The sequence below is a fragment of the Triturus cristatus genome, chromosome 8 (assembly GCF_964204655.1).
Source record: "Triturus cristatus chromosome 8, aTriCri1.1, whole genome shotgun sequence".
NCBI classification, from domain to species: Eukaryota; Metazoa; Chordata; class Amphibia; order Caudata; family Salamandridae; genus Triturus; species Triturus cristatus.
The window spans coordinates 53858560-53873098 of NC_140591.1; the positions used below are offsets into that span (position 1 = coordinate 53858560).

Genomic DNA, 14539 nt, shown 5'->3' on the forward strand with positions numbered 1-14539 from the left:
TTTCTGTCAAACTTGCTTCCACCTCTCTTGTATTCAACTTTACCTGCTTTATTTGCCAATTCTTCCTTTAATTGAAAGTAAAGCTTTGCCTGCATCAGCCTCGAGTTCCCCTTATACAAAACTGTTAGTAGTCAGATGACCTAGTTTGCCTACCCTCGCCATATAGGTCTGTGTGTCTGAGTATAAGTCCATTCATAGTTTACAAACATCTTCTAACTAACTTGGCTCCTAAAAAGGAAATTCACCCATCAGACCAATTTAGCTGCTGAATAATATTGGACAATTTAACACATAACTGCACATGCAGATAGAATGACCAGGGTCTGCATTTATCTTTAACAATTATCAAAAATACAACAGAAAGCCAAAATGGCCAGCTGGATGAAATAGCTCAGTTGGGAGAGTGTTAGATTGAAAATCTAAAAGTCCCTTGTTCAATGCTGGGTTTCGGAAAAGTCTGAGAGGTTTCTTGCTTCTCACAAAATATTTCTTGGTATCAGCTCAAGTTTTTCTTTCTTTATTTATCAAAATATTTGATCAACTGATCGACAACATGATCAATTCAACATAGAATTGTCTTTCTGTCCTCCTTCTAAATTTGCTTCCACCTCTCTTGCATTCAGCTTCGACTACAAATGTTTCCTATTTCATGCTTTTTTGTAAAGTAAACTCTTGTCTGCATCAGCTTCCACTTCTCCTTGAACACAGATTTCAGTATTCAGATGACATAGCTTACCTACTCAGGCCAAATACCTCTGTGTAATATGGTGCTAGTCCATTCAGAGTAAAAAAAAAAGCTACCTAACCTGGATCCGAAAAATGCTATTTACCTATTGCACCCGTTAACTGATGAATGATACAGGACATCTTAAAACATAGCTCTAGCATGAGGATGAGCATCTATTTTCTTGGGAAGTTTAAAAGAAAGGATGAAGACCCAAACTACCAGCAGGCTGAAATAGCTCAGTTGGGAGAGCGTTAGAGTGAAGATCTAAAGGTCCCTGGTTCCATCCCGGGTTTCGGCACAATTTCAACTTCTGCTTTTCATGTCACAAAAGCTGTTTGGAGTTAAATCAACGCTCTTCTTTATCAAAACCTTTCATCAATCTGATCAACAACACAATCAATTCAACATATTATTTACTTTCTGTCTTCCTTTCAAACTTGCTTCCACCTCTCTTGTATTCAACTATGCCTCATTTATTTGAAACTTCTTGCTTTATTTTAAAGTAAAGCTTTGCCTGCATCAGCCTCCAATTCCCCTTATACAAAACTGTCAGTAGTCAGATGATATAGCTTGTACACCCTGGCCATATAGGTCTGTGTTTCAGAGTATAAGTCAATTCAGAGTTTAGAAAAAAAATTCTACCTACCTTTTCCCCTAAAAAGATTATTCACACATCAGACCAAGTTACCTGCTGAATGATACTGGACACTTTAACACATAACTATAAACGAAAATAGAATGACCAGGTTCTGTATGTATCGTCTACAATTATTAATAATACATCAGGAGGCCACAGGCACTTGTTGGCTGAAATATCTCAGTTGGGAGATCGTTAGACTGAAGAGCTTAAGGTACCTGATTCAATCCTGACTTTCAGCACAGTGCGAGGGGATCCTACATTCTTGCAAAATATTTCTTGAAATCAGCTCTAGTTTTTTTTTCTTTATTTCTCAAAATATTTTATCAACTGATCAACAACATGATAACTTCAACAAAAAGTTGTCTTTCTGTCCTCCTTCTAAACTTGCTTCCACCTCTCTTGCCATCAGCTTTGATGACGAATTTATCCCATTTTATACTTTTTTCAAAGTAAACTCTTGTCTGCATCAGCTTTCACTTCTCCTTGAACAAAGTTGTCAGTATTGAGATGACATAGCTTACCTACTCAGGCGACATACGTCTGTGTAATACAGTTCTGGTCCACTCAGAGTTTTAAAAGAAAAACGACCTAACATTTATCCCAAAAACGCTACTCACCCATTTCACCAGTTAGCTGCTGAACAATGCAGGACACATTAAAACACAGCTCTAACCTCAGATTGAAAATCCAGGTTCTGCATCTCTGTTCTGGGATTGTTCAAAAAAAGAGGCTGAATACTATAGCTGCTGGCAGGCCGAAATAGCTCAGTTGGGAGAGTGTTAGACTGAAGATCTAAAGGTCCCTGGTTCGATCCCGGGTTTCGGCACATTTTGAACTTCTGCTTTGCATGCCACAAAGACTATTTTGAGTCAACTCATATTGACTTTGTTTATAATGATCAAAACCTTTTATCAAGATAATCGACAATACAATTAATTCAACATATTATTTACTTTCTGTCTTTCTTTCAAACTTGCTTCCACCTCTCTTGTATTCAACTTTGCCTCCTTTATTTCCCAATTCTTCCTTTAATTGAAAGTAAAGCTTTGCCTGCATCAGCCTCCAGTTCCCCTTATACAAAACTGTTAGTAGTCAGATGACCTAGCTTGCCGACCCTCGCCATATAGGTCTGTGTTTCTGAGTATAAGTCCATTCATAGTTTACAAACATCATCTAACTAACTTGGCTCCTAAAAAGGAAATTCACCCATCAGACCAATTTAGCTACTGAATAATACTGGACAATTTAACACATAACTGCACATGCAGATAGAGTGACCAGGTTCTGCATTTATCTTTAACAATTATAAAAAATACAACAGAAAGCCAAAATTGCCAGCTGGATGAAATAGCTCAGTTGGGAGAGCAGTAGACTGAAGATCTAAAGGTCCCTGGTTCAATCCCGGGTTTAGGCACATTTTGAACTTCTGCTTTGCATGCCACAAATGCTATTTGGAGTCAACTCATATTGACGTTGTTTATAATGATCAAAACCTTTTATCAAGCTGATCGATAAGACAACCATTTCAACACATTTTTTACATTCTGTCTTTCTGTCAAACTTGCTTCCACCTCTCTTGTATTCAACTTTACCTGCTTTATTTGCCAATTCTTCCTTTAATTGAAAGTAAAGCTTTGCCTGCATCAGCCTCGAGTTCCCCTTATACAAAACTGTTAGTAGTCAGATGACCTAGTTTGCCTACCCTCGCCATATAGGTCTGTGTGTCTGAGTATAAGTCCATTCATAGTTTACAAACATCTTCTAACTAACTTGGCTCCTAAAAAGGAAATTCACCCATCAGACCAATTTAGCTGCTGAATAATATTGGACAATTTAACACATAACTGCACATGCAGATAGAATGACCAGGGTCTGCATTTATCTTTAACAATTATCAAAAATACAACAGAAAGCCAAAATGGCCAGCTGGATGAAATAGCTCAGTTGGGAGAGTGTTAGATTGAAAATCTAAAAGTCCCTTGTTCAATGCTGGGTTTCGGAAAAGTCTGAGAGGTTTCTTGCTTCTCACAAAATATTTCTTGGTATCAGCTCAAGTTTTTCTTTCTTTATTTATCAAAATATTTGATCAACTGATCGACAACATGATCAATTCAACATAGAATTGTCTTTCTGTCCTCCTTCTAAATTTGCTTCCACCTCTCTTGCATTCAGCTTCGACTACAAATGTTTCCTATTTCATGCTTTTTTGTAAAGTAAACTCTTGTCTGCATCAGCTTCCACTTCTCCTTGAACACAGATTTCAGTATTCAGATGACATAGCTTACCTACTCAGGCCAAATACCTCTGTGTAATATGGTGCTAGTCCATTCAGAGTAAAAAAAAAAGCTACCTAACCTGGATCCGAAAAATGCTATTTACCTATTGCACCCGTTAACTGATGAATGATACAGGACATCTTAAAACATAGCTCTAGCATGAGGATGAGCATCTATTTTCTTGGGAAGTTTAAAAGAAAGGATGAAGACCCAAACTACCAGCAGGCTGAAATAGCTCAGTTGGGAGAGCGTTAGAGTGAAGATCTAAAGGTCCCTGGTTCCATCCCGGGTTTCGGCACAATTTCAACTTCTGCTTTTCATGTCACAAAAGCTGTTTGGAGTTAAATCAACGCTCTTCTTTATCAAAACCTTTCATCAATCTGATCAACAACACAATCAATTCAACATATTATTTACTTTCTGTCTTCCTTTCAAACTTGCTTCCACCTCTCTTGTATTCAACTATGCCTCATTTATTTGAAACTTCTTGCTTTATTTTAAAGTAAAGCTTTGCCTGCATCAGCCTCCAATTCCCCTTATACAAAACTGTCAGTAGTCAGATGATATAGCTTGTACACCCTGGCCATATAGGTCTGTGTTTCAGAGTATAAGTCAATTCAGAGTTTAGAAAAAAAATTCTACCTACCTTTTCCCCTAAAAAGATTATTCACACATCAGACCAAGTTACCTGCTGAATGATACTGGACACTTTAACACATAACTATAAACGAAAATAGAATGACCAGGTTCTGTATGTATCGTCTACAATTATTAATAATACATCAGGAGGCCACAGGCACTTGTTGGCTGAAATATCTCAGTTGGGAGATCGTTAGACTGAAGAGCTTAAGGTACCTGATTCAATCCTGACTTTCAGCACAGTGCGAGGGGATCCTACATTCTTGCAAAATATTTCTTGAAATCAGCTCTAGTTTTTTTTTCTTTATTTCTCAAAATATTTTATCAACTGATCAACAACATGATAACTTCAACAAAAAGTTGTCTTTCTGTCCTCCTTCTAAACTTGCTTCCACCTCTCTTGCCATCAGCTTTGATGACGAATTTATCCCATTTTATACTTTTTTCAAAGTAAACTCTTGTCTGCATCAGCTTTCACTTCTCCTTGAACAAAGTTGTCAGTATTGAGATGACATAGCTTACCTACTCAGGCGACATACGTCTGTGTAATACAGTGCTGGTCCACTCAGAGTTTTAAAAGAAAAACGACCTAACATTTATCCCAAAAACGCTACTCACCCATTTCACCAGTTAGCTGCTGAACAATGCAGGACACATTAAAACACAGCTCTAACCTCAGATTGAAAATCCAGGTTCTGCATCTCTGTTCTGGGATTGTTCAAAAAAAGAGGCTGAATACTATAGCTGCTGGCAGGCCGAAATAGCTCAGTTGGGAGAGTGTTAGACTGAAGATCTAAAGGTCCCTGGTTCGATCCCGGGTTTCGGCACATTTTGAACTTCTGCTTTGCATGCCACAAAGACTATTTTGAGTCAACTCATATTGACTTTGTTTATAATGATCAAAACCTTTTATCAAGATAATCGACAATACAATTAATTCAACATATTATTTACTTTCTGTCTTTCTTTCAAACTTGCTTCCACCTCTCTTGTATTCAACTTTGCCTCCTTTATTTCCCAATTCTTCCTTTAATTGAAAGTAAAGCTTTGCCTGCATCAGCCTCCAGTTCCCCTTATACAAAACTGTTAGTAGTCAGATGACCTAGCTTGCCGACCCTCGCCATATAGGTCTGTGTTTCTGAGTATAAGTCCATTCATAGTTTACAAACATCATCTAACTAACTTGGCTCCTAAAAAGGAAATTCACCCATCAGACCAATTTAGCTACTGAATAATACTGGACAATTTAACACATAACTGCACATGCAGATAGAGTGACCAGGTTCTGCATTTTTCTTTAACAATTATAAAAAATACAACAGAAAGCCAAAATTGCCAGCTGGATGAAATAGCTCAGTTGGGAGAGCAGTAGACTGAAGATCTAAAGGTCCCTGGTTCAATCCCGGGTTTAGGCACATTTTGAACTTCTGCTTTGCATGCCACAAATGCTATTTGGAGTCAACTCATATTGACGTTGTTTATAATGATCAAAACCTTTTATCAAGCTGATCGATAAGACAACCATTTCAACACATTTTTTACATTCTGTCTTTCTGTCAAACTTGCTTCCACCTCTCTTGTATTCAACTTTACCTGCTTTATTTGCCAATTCTTCCTTTAATTGAAAGTAAAGCTTTGCCTGCATCAGCCTCGAGTTCCCCTTATACAAAACTGTTAGTAGTCAGATGACCTAGTTTGCCTACCCTCGCCATATAGGTCTGTGTGTCTGAGTATAAGTCCATTCATAGTTTACAAACATCTTCTAACTAACTTGGCTCCTAAAAAGGAAATTCACCCATCAGACCAATTTAGCTGCTGAATAATATTGGACAATTTAACACATAACTGCACATGCAGATAGAATGACCAGGGTCTGCATTTATCTTTAACAATTATCAAAAATACAACAGAAAGCCAAAATGGCCAGCTGGATGAAATAGCTCAGTTGGGAGAGTGTTAGATTGAAAATCTAAAAGTCCCTTGTTCAATGCTGGGTTTCGGAAAAGTCTGAGAGGTTTCTTGCTTCTCACAAAATATTTCTTGGTATCAGCTCAAGTTTTTCTTTCTTTATTTATCAAAATATTTGATCAACTGATTGACAACATGATCAATTCAACATAGAATTGTCTTTCTGTCCTCCTTCTAAATTTGCTTCCACCTCTCTTGCATTCAGCTTCGACTACAAATGTTTCCTATTTCATGCTTTTTTGTAAAGTAAACTCTTGTCTGCATCAGCTTCCACTTCTCCTTGAACACAGATTTCAGTATTCAGATGACATAGCTTACCTACTCAGGCCAAATACCTCTGTGTAATATGGTGCTAGTCCATTCAGAGTAAAAAAAAAGCTACCTAACCTGGATCCGAAAAATGCTATTTACCTATTGCACCCGTTAACTGATGAATGATACAGGACATCTTAAAACATAGCTCTAGCATGAGGATGAGCATCTATTTTCTTGGGAAGTTTAAAAGAAAGGATGAAGACCCAAACTACCAGCAGGCTGAAATAGCTCAGTTGGGAGAGCGTTAGCGTGAAGATCTAAAGGTCCCTGGTTCAATCCCGGGTTTTGGCACAATTTCAACTTCTGCTTTTCATGTCACAAAAGCTGTTTGGAGTTAAATCAACGCTCTTCTTTATCAAAACCTTTTATCAATCTGATCAACAACACAATCAATTCAACATATTATTTACTTTCTGTCTTCCTTTCAAACTTGCTTCCACCTCTCTTGTATTCAACTATGCCTCATTTATTTGCAACTTCTTGCTTTATTTTAAAGTAAAGCTTTGCCTGCATCAGCCTCCAATTCCCCTTATACAAAACTGTCAGTAGTCAGATGACATAGCTTGTACACCCTGGCCATATAGGTCTGTGTTTCGGAGTATAAGTCAATTCAGAGTTTAGAAAAAAAAATTCTACCTACATTGTCCCCTAAAAAGGATATTCACTCATCAGACCAATTTAGCTGCTGAATAATATTGGACAATTTAACACATAACTGCACATGCAGATAGAATGACCAGGGTCTGCATTTATCTTTAACAATTATCAAAAATACAACAGAAAGCCAAAATGGCCAGCTGGATGAAATAGCTCAGTTGGGAGAGTGTTAGATTGAAAATCTAAAAGTCCCTTGTTCAATGCTGGGTTTCGGAAAAGTCTGAGAGGTTTCTTGCTTCTCACAAAATATTTCTTGGTATCAGCTCAAGTTTTTCTTTCTTTATTTATCAAAATATTTGATCAACTGATCGACAACATGATCAATTCAACATAGAATTGTCTTTCTGTCCTCCTTCTAAATTTGCTTCCACCTCTCTTGCATTCAGCTTCGACTACAAATGTTTCCTATTTCATGCTTTTTTGTAAAGTAAACTCTTGTCTGCATCAGCTTCCACTTCTCCTTGAACACAGATTTCAGTATTCAGATGACATAGCTTACCTACTCAGGCCAAATACCTCTGTGTAATATGGTGCTAGTCCATCAGAGTAAAAAACAAAAGCTACCTAACCTGGATCCGAAAAATGCTATTTACCTATTGCACCCGTGTTCTGCTTGGGTTTTCGGATCACATAGAACCCGCTCATCAGAGCCTCACTAACCCAGCCAGAACGTTACCCCCTCCCTAGAGCCTATTTACAATAGGTAACCACATATATCTACCACCTAAGGACAGGGAATTCCTACTCATACATACCAAGACCTCTTACAATCGGCGGCCTCGCGATCCCATACGGATCCAGACCTCTCTACTCAGACGGCAGTCTCAGCACAAGTGGCGGCCTCGCGATCCCATACGAATCCAGACCTCTCTACCCAGACGGCAGTCTCAGCACAATCGGCGGCCTCGCGATCCCATACGAATCCAGACCTCTCTACCCAGACGGCAGTCTCAGCACAATCGGCGGCCTCGCGATCCCATACGAATCCAGACCTCTCTACCCAGACGGCAGTCTCAGCACAAGTGGCGGCCTCGCGATCCCATACGGATCCAGACCTCTCTGCCCATACGACAGTATCAGCACAATCGGCGGCCTCGCGATCCCATACGGATCCAGACCTCTCTACCCAGACGGCAGTCTCAGCACAAGTGGCGGCCTCGCGATCCCATACGAATCCAGACCTCTCTACCCAGACGGCAGTCTCAGCATAAGTGGCGGCCTCGCGATCCCATACGAATCCAGACCTCTCTGCCCATACGACAGTATCAGCACAATCGGCGGCCTCGCGATCCCATACGGATCCAGACCTCTCTACCCAGACGGCAGTCTCAGCACAAGTGGCGGCCTCGCGATCCCATACGGATCCAGACCTCTCTGCCCATACGACAGTATCAGCACAATCGGCGGCCTCGCGATCCCATACGGATCCAGACCTCTCTACCCAGACGGCAGTCTCAGCACAAGTGGCGGCCTCGCGATCCCATACGAATCCAGACCTCTCTACCCAGACGGCAGTCTCAGCATAAGTGGCGGCCTCGCGATCCCATACGAATCCAGACCTCTCTGCCCATACGGCAGTCTCAGCACAAGTTCATCCTATGATCACCATAACATACAGAAAGGGAATCAGTCTCACTATTCATCAGATCACACAAGGACTGCCAGTTCGAGCATGGTCTGTTCTCCGGTTCGAGGGGCTCCTCTCTCCCTTATTCAGTTACCACTTACCTGATCAGGGTTAACATCTGTTCATGTAGCCGCAGCTGACTAGAAAAATAGGCTACCCTCTCATACAAGAACACGCAGCATCTGTTGGTTCACTACAAACTGGGTACTTTATTACTCATTACATACGCAATCACATAACATTACAATATAATACATAACCTGCAAAGAAAAGTGAAAGATTAAGTTGTACACTTTAATAAGAAAGGGTCGACATCACCTTAGTAGTGTGTAGCCTGCACTCAGTGGCCATCTAGGTTCCCTTCTCGTCTGTGCCTCGGCTCGCCTGGAAGTCCACCCTTCTCCGAGTCACTGGGACCTCTTCCTTCTCGGCTACTCTCTCCTCTCTAGCTATTCTGCTAGGAGAGTATCTGTCTCTCGGTTTTTCTCCGCCTTCAAGATGGCGTCTGTCTTCCCTGGAATAAGTAGTAGCTTTACTGCTAACGGCTAGATGCCGCCTACGGACTGAACATGTAACTGCCTCAGACTTTCACTAATATAGAGGTGCGTTTCCTCATGGAAAATTCCGGCCCGTAACCTGCCGCCCACCAAATTCTTGTACCTCCCCGTACCAAGGACACTTTCCCAGCCGGCCGGCCTGATGTAGTGTCTTCGGCATGAAGAAAAATACAATCCTTCGATAAGGGCCGGCCTGAACCGGTTCTCTCCAAGCGAATAACACCTCATAACTAAAACATTACATTTGACCTAGAAGCATCCCAAGCTGCCGGAGCAGAAAGAAAGATGGAGTCTCTCCCGTTTGAGGCCTACCAGGCCTGAATTCAGCACGGCTCCATGAAATACCCTCACTGCAGGACAGGTTATCCCTAATACTAACGAATCTATCCCCTAGGCTATGTGTGCAAGCCCTGATCTATGGGGAAGAGCACAGGATCATATCGAAGTGCCTAGTAAATAGGCTCCATTCACTACTCTAACCCTTAGACTTAAATGGTAAGAGACTGAAGTCACATTCAATCACCTCTCAACACAAGAAGGCCGGGAAAATCGAGCAGAACAACCCGTTAACTGATGAATGATACAGGACATCTTAAAACATAGCTCTAGCATGAGGTTGAGCATCTATTTTCTTGGGAAGTTTAAAAGAAAGGATGAAGACCCAAACAACCAGCAGGCCGAAATAGCTCAGTTGGGAGAGCGTTAGACTGAAGATCTAAAGGTCCCTGGTTCAATCCCGGGTTTCGGCACAATTTCAACTTCTGCTTTTCATGTCACAAAAGCTGTTTGGAGTTAAATCAACGCTCTTCTTTATCAAAACCTTTTATCAATCTGATCAACAACACAATCAATTCAACATATTATTTACTTTCTGTCTTCCTTTCAAACTTGCTTCCACCTCTCTTGTATTCAACTATGCCTCATTTATTTGCAACTTCTTGCTTTATTTTAAAGTAAAGCTTTGCCTGCATCAGCCTCCAATTCCCCTTATACAAAACTGTCAGTAGTCAGATGACATAGCTTGTACACCCTGGCCATATAGGTCTGTGTTTCAGAGTATAAGTCAATTCAGAGTTTAGAAAAAAAAATTCGACCTACCTTGTCCCCTAAAAAGGATATTCACTCATCAGACCAAGTTACCTGCTGAATGATACTGGACACTTTAACACATAACTATAAACGAAAATAGAATGACCAGGTTCTGTATGTATCGTCTACAATTATTAATAATACATCAGGAGGCCACAGGGACTTGTTGGCTGAAATATCTCAGTTGGGAGATCGTTAGACTGAAGAGCTTAAGGTACCTGATTCAATCCTGACTTTCAGCACAGTGCGAGGGGATCCTACATTCTTGCAAAATATTTCTTGAAATGAGCTCTAGTTTTTTTTTCTTTATTTCTCAAAATATTTTATCAACTGATCAACAACATGATAACTTCAACAAAAAGTTGTCTTTCTGTCCTCCTTCTAAACTTGCTTCCACCTCTCTTGCCATCAACTTTGATGACGAATTTATCCCTTTTTATACTTTTTTCAAAGTAAACTCTTGTCTGCATCAGCTTTCACTTCTCCTTGAACAAAGTTGTCAGTATTGAGATGACATAGCTTACCTACTCAGGCGACATACGTCTGTGTAATACAGTGCTGGTCCACTCAGAGTTTTAAAAGAAAAACGACCTAACATTTATCCCAAAAACGCTACTCACCCATTTCACCAGTTAGCTGCTGAACAATGCAGGACACATTAAAACACAGCTCTAACCTCAGATTGAAAATCCAGGTTCTGCATCTCTGTTCTGGGATTGTTCAAAAAAAGAGGCTGAATACTATTGCTGCTGGCAGGCCGAAATAGCTCAGTTGGGAGAGTGTTAGACTGAAGATCTAAAGGTCCCTGGTTCGATCCCGGGTTTCGGCACATTTTGAACTTCTGCTTTGCATGCCACAAAGACTATTTTGAGCCAACTCATATTGACATTGTTTATAATGATCAAAACCTTTTATCAAGATAATCGACAATACAATTAATTCAACATATTATTTACTTTCTGTCTTTCTTTCAAACTTGCTTCCACCTCTCTTGTATTCAACTTTGCCTCCTTTATTTCCCAATTCTTCCTTTAATTGAAAGTAAAGCTTTGCCTGCATCAGCCTCCAGTTCCCCTTATACAAAACTGTTAGTAGTCAGATGACCTAGCTTGCCGACCCTCGCCATATAGGTCTGTGTTTCTGAGTATAAGTCCATTCATAGTTTACAAACATCATCTAACTAACTTGGCTCCTAAAAAGGAAATTCACCCATCAGACCAATTTAGCTACTGAATAATACTGGACAATTTAACACATAACTGCACATGCAGATAGAGTGACCAGGTTCTGCATTTATCTTTAACAATTATAAAAAATACAACAGAAAGCCGAAATTGCCAGCTGGATGAAATAGCTCAGTTGGGAGAGCAGTAGACTGAAGATTTAAAGGTCCCTGGTTCAATCCCGGGTTTAGGCACATTTTGAACTTCTGCTTTGCATGCCACAAATGCTATTTGGAGTCAACTCATATTGACGTTGTTTATAATGATCAAAACCTTTTATCAAGCTGATCGATAAGACAACCATTTCAACATATTTTTTACATTCTGTCTTTCTGTCAAACTTGCTTCCACCTCTCTTGTATTCAACTTTACCTGCTTTATTTGCCAATTCTTCCTTTAATTGAAAGTAAAGCTTTGCCTGCATCAGCCTCGAGTTCCCCTTATACAAAACTGTTAGTAGTCAGATGACCTAGTTTGCCTACCCTCGCCATATAGGTCTGTGTGTCTGAGTATAAGTCCATTCATAGTTTACAAACATCTTCTAACTAACTTGGCTCCTAAAAAGGAAATTCACCCATCAGACCAATTTAGCTGCTGAATAATATTGGACAATTTAACACATAACTGCACATGCAGATAGAATGACCAGGGTCTGCATTTATCTTTAACAATTATCAAAAATACAACAGAAAGCCAAAATGGCCAGCTGGATGAAATAGCTCAGTTGGGAGAGTGTTAGATTGAAAATCTAAAAGTCCCTTGTTCAATGCTGGGTTTCGGAAAAGTCTGAGAGGTTTCTTGCTTCTCACAAAATATTTCTTGGTATCAGCTCAAGTTTTTCTTTCTTTATTTATCAAAATATTTGATCAACTGATCGACAACATGATCAATTCAACATAGAATTGTCTTTCTGTCCTCCTTCTAAATTTGCTTCCACCTCTCTTGCATTCAGCTTCGACTACAAATGTTTCCTATTTCATGCTTTTTTGTAAAGTAAACTCTTGTCTGCATCAGCTTCCACTTCTCCTTGAACACAGATTTCAGTATTCAGATGACATAGCTTACCTACTCAGGCCAAATACCTCTGTGTAATATGGTGCTAGTCCATTCAGAGTAAAAAAAAAAGCTACCTAACCTGGATCCGAAAAATGCTTTTTACCTATTGCACCCGTTAACTGATGAATGATACAGGACATCTTAAAACATAGCTCTAGCATGAGGATGAGCATCTATTTTCTTGGGAAGTTTAAAAGAAAGGATGAAGACCCAAACTACCAGCAGGCTGAAATAGCTCAGTTGGGAGAGCGTTAGAGTGAAGATCTAAAGGTCCCTGGTTCCATCCCGGGTTTCGGCACAATTTCAACTTCTGCTTTTCATGTCACAAAAGCTGTTTGGAGTTAAATCAACGCTCTTCTTTATCAAAACCTTTCATCAATCTGATCAACAACACAATCAATTCAACATATTATTTACTTTCTGTCTTCCTTTCAAACTTGCTTCCACCTCTCTTGTATTCAACTATGCCTCATTTATTTGAAACTTCTTGCTTTATTTTAAAGTAAAGCTTTGCCTGCATCAGCCTCCAATTCCCCTTATACAAAACTGTCAGTAGTCAGATGACATAGCTTGTACACCCTGGCCATATAGGTCTGTGTTTCAGAGTATAAGTCAATTCAGAGTTTAGAAAAAAAATTCTACCTACCTTTTCCCCTAAAAAGATTATTCACACATCAGACCAAGTTACCTGCTGAATGATACTGGACACTTTAACACATAACTATAAACGAAAATAGAATGACCAGGTTCTGTATGTATCGTCTACAATTATTAATAATACATCAGGAGGCCACAGGCACTTGTTGGCTGAAATATCTCAGTTGGGAGATCGTTAGACTGAAGAGCTTAAGGTACCTGATTCAATCCTGACTTTCAGCACAGTGCGAGGGGATCCTACATTCTTGCAAAATATTTCTTGAAATCAGCTCTAGTTTTTTTTTCTTTATTTCTCAAAATATTTTATCAACTGATCAACAACATGATAACTTCAACAAAAAGTTGTCTTTCTGTCCTCCTTCTAAACTTGCTTCCACCTCTCTTGCCATCAGCTTTGATGACGAATTTATCCCATTTTATACTTTTTTCAAAGTAAACTCTTGTCTGCATCAGCTTTCACTTCTCCTTGAACAAAGTTGTCAGTATTGAGATGACATAGCTTACCTACTCAGGCGACATACGTCTGTGTAATACAGTGCTGGTCCACTCAGAGTTTTAAAAGAAAAACGACCTAACATTTATCCCAAAAACGCTACTCACCCATTTCACCAGTTAGCTGCTGAACAATGCAGGACACATTAAAACACAGCTCTAACCTCAGATTGAAAATCCAGGTTCTGCATCTCTGTTCTGGGATTGTTCAAAAAAAGAGGCTGAATACTATAGCTGCTGGCAGGCCGAAATAGCTCAGTTGGGAGAGCGTTAGACTGAAGATCTAAAGGTCCCTGGTTCGATCCCGGGTTTCGGCACATTTTGAACTTCTGCTTTGCATGCCACAAAGACTATTTTGAGTCAACTCATATTGACTTTGTTTATAATGATCAAAACCTTTTATCAAGATAATCGACAATACAATTAATTCAACATATTATTTACTTTGTCTTTCCTTCAAACTTGCTTCCACCTCTCTTGTATTCAACTTTGCCTCCTTTATTTCCCAATTCTTCCTTTAATTGAAAGTAAAGCTTTGCCTGCATCAGCCTCCAGTTCCTCTTATACAAAACTGTTAGTAGTCAGATGACCTAGCTTGCCGACCCTCGCCATATAG

At 39.7% G+C, this 14539-nt stretch overlaps 5 non-coding genes across 5 annotated transcripts; all 5 read left to right on the forward strand.

Annotated features, from left to right (window-relative positions):
* Positions 1 to 2120: 2120 nt before the first annotated feature.
* TRNAF-GAA (transfer RNA phenylalanine (anticodon GAA)) lies at positions 2121 to 2193 on the forward strand. Its single transcript has one exon. It is a non-coding gene; the product is annotated as a tRNA-Phe (tRNA).
* A 2843-nt stretch (positions 2194 to 5036) lies between these two features.
* Positions 5037 to 5109, forward strand: TRNAF-GAA (transfer RNA phenylalanine (anticodon GAA)). Its single transcript has one exon. It is a non-coding gene; the product is annotated as a tRNA-Phe (tRNA).
* A 4973-nt stretch (positions 5110 to 10082) lies between these two features.
* TRNAF-GAA (transfer RNA phenylalanine (anticodon GAA)) lies at positions 10083 to 10155 on the forward strand. The gene has a single exon. It is a non-coding gene; the product is annotated as a tRNA-Phe (tRNA).
* Positions 10156 to 11251: 1096 nt separating this feature from the next.
* TRNAF-GAA (transfer RNA phenylalanine (anticodon GAA)) lies at positions 11252 to 11324 on the forward strand. The gene has a single exon. It is a non-coding gene; the product is annotated as a tRNA-Phe (tRNA).
* A 2843-nt stretch (positions 11325 to 14167) lies between these two features.
* Positions 14168 to 14240, forward strand: TRNAF-GAA (transfer RNA phenylalanine (anticodon GAA)). The gene has a single exon. It is a non-coding gene; the product is annotated as a tRNA-Phe (tRNA).
* Positions 14241 to 14539: the final 299 nt, after the last annotated feature.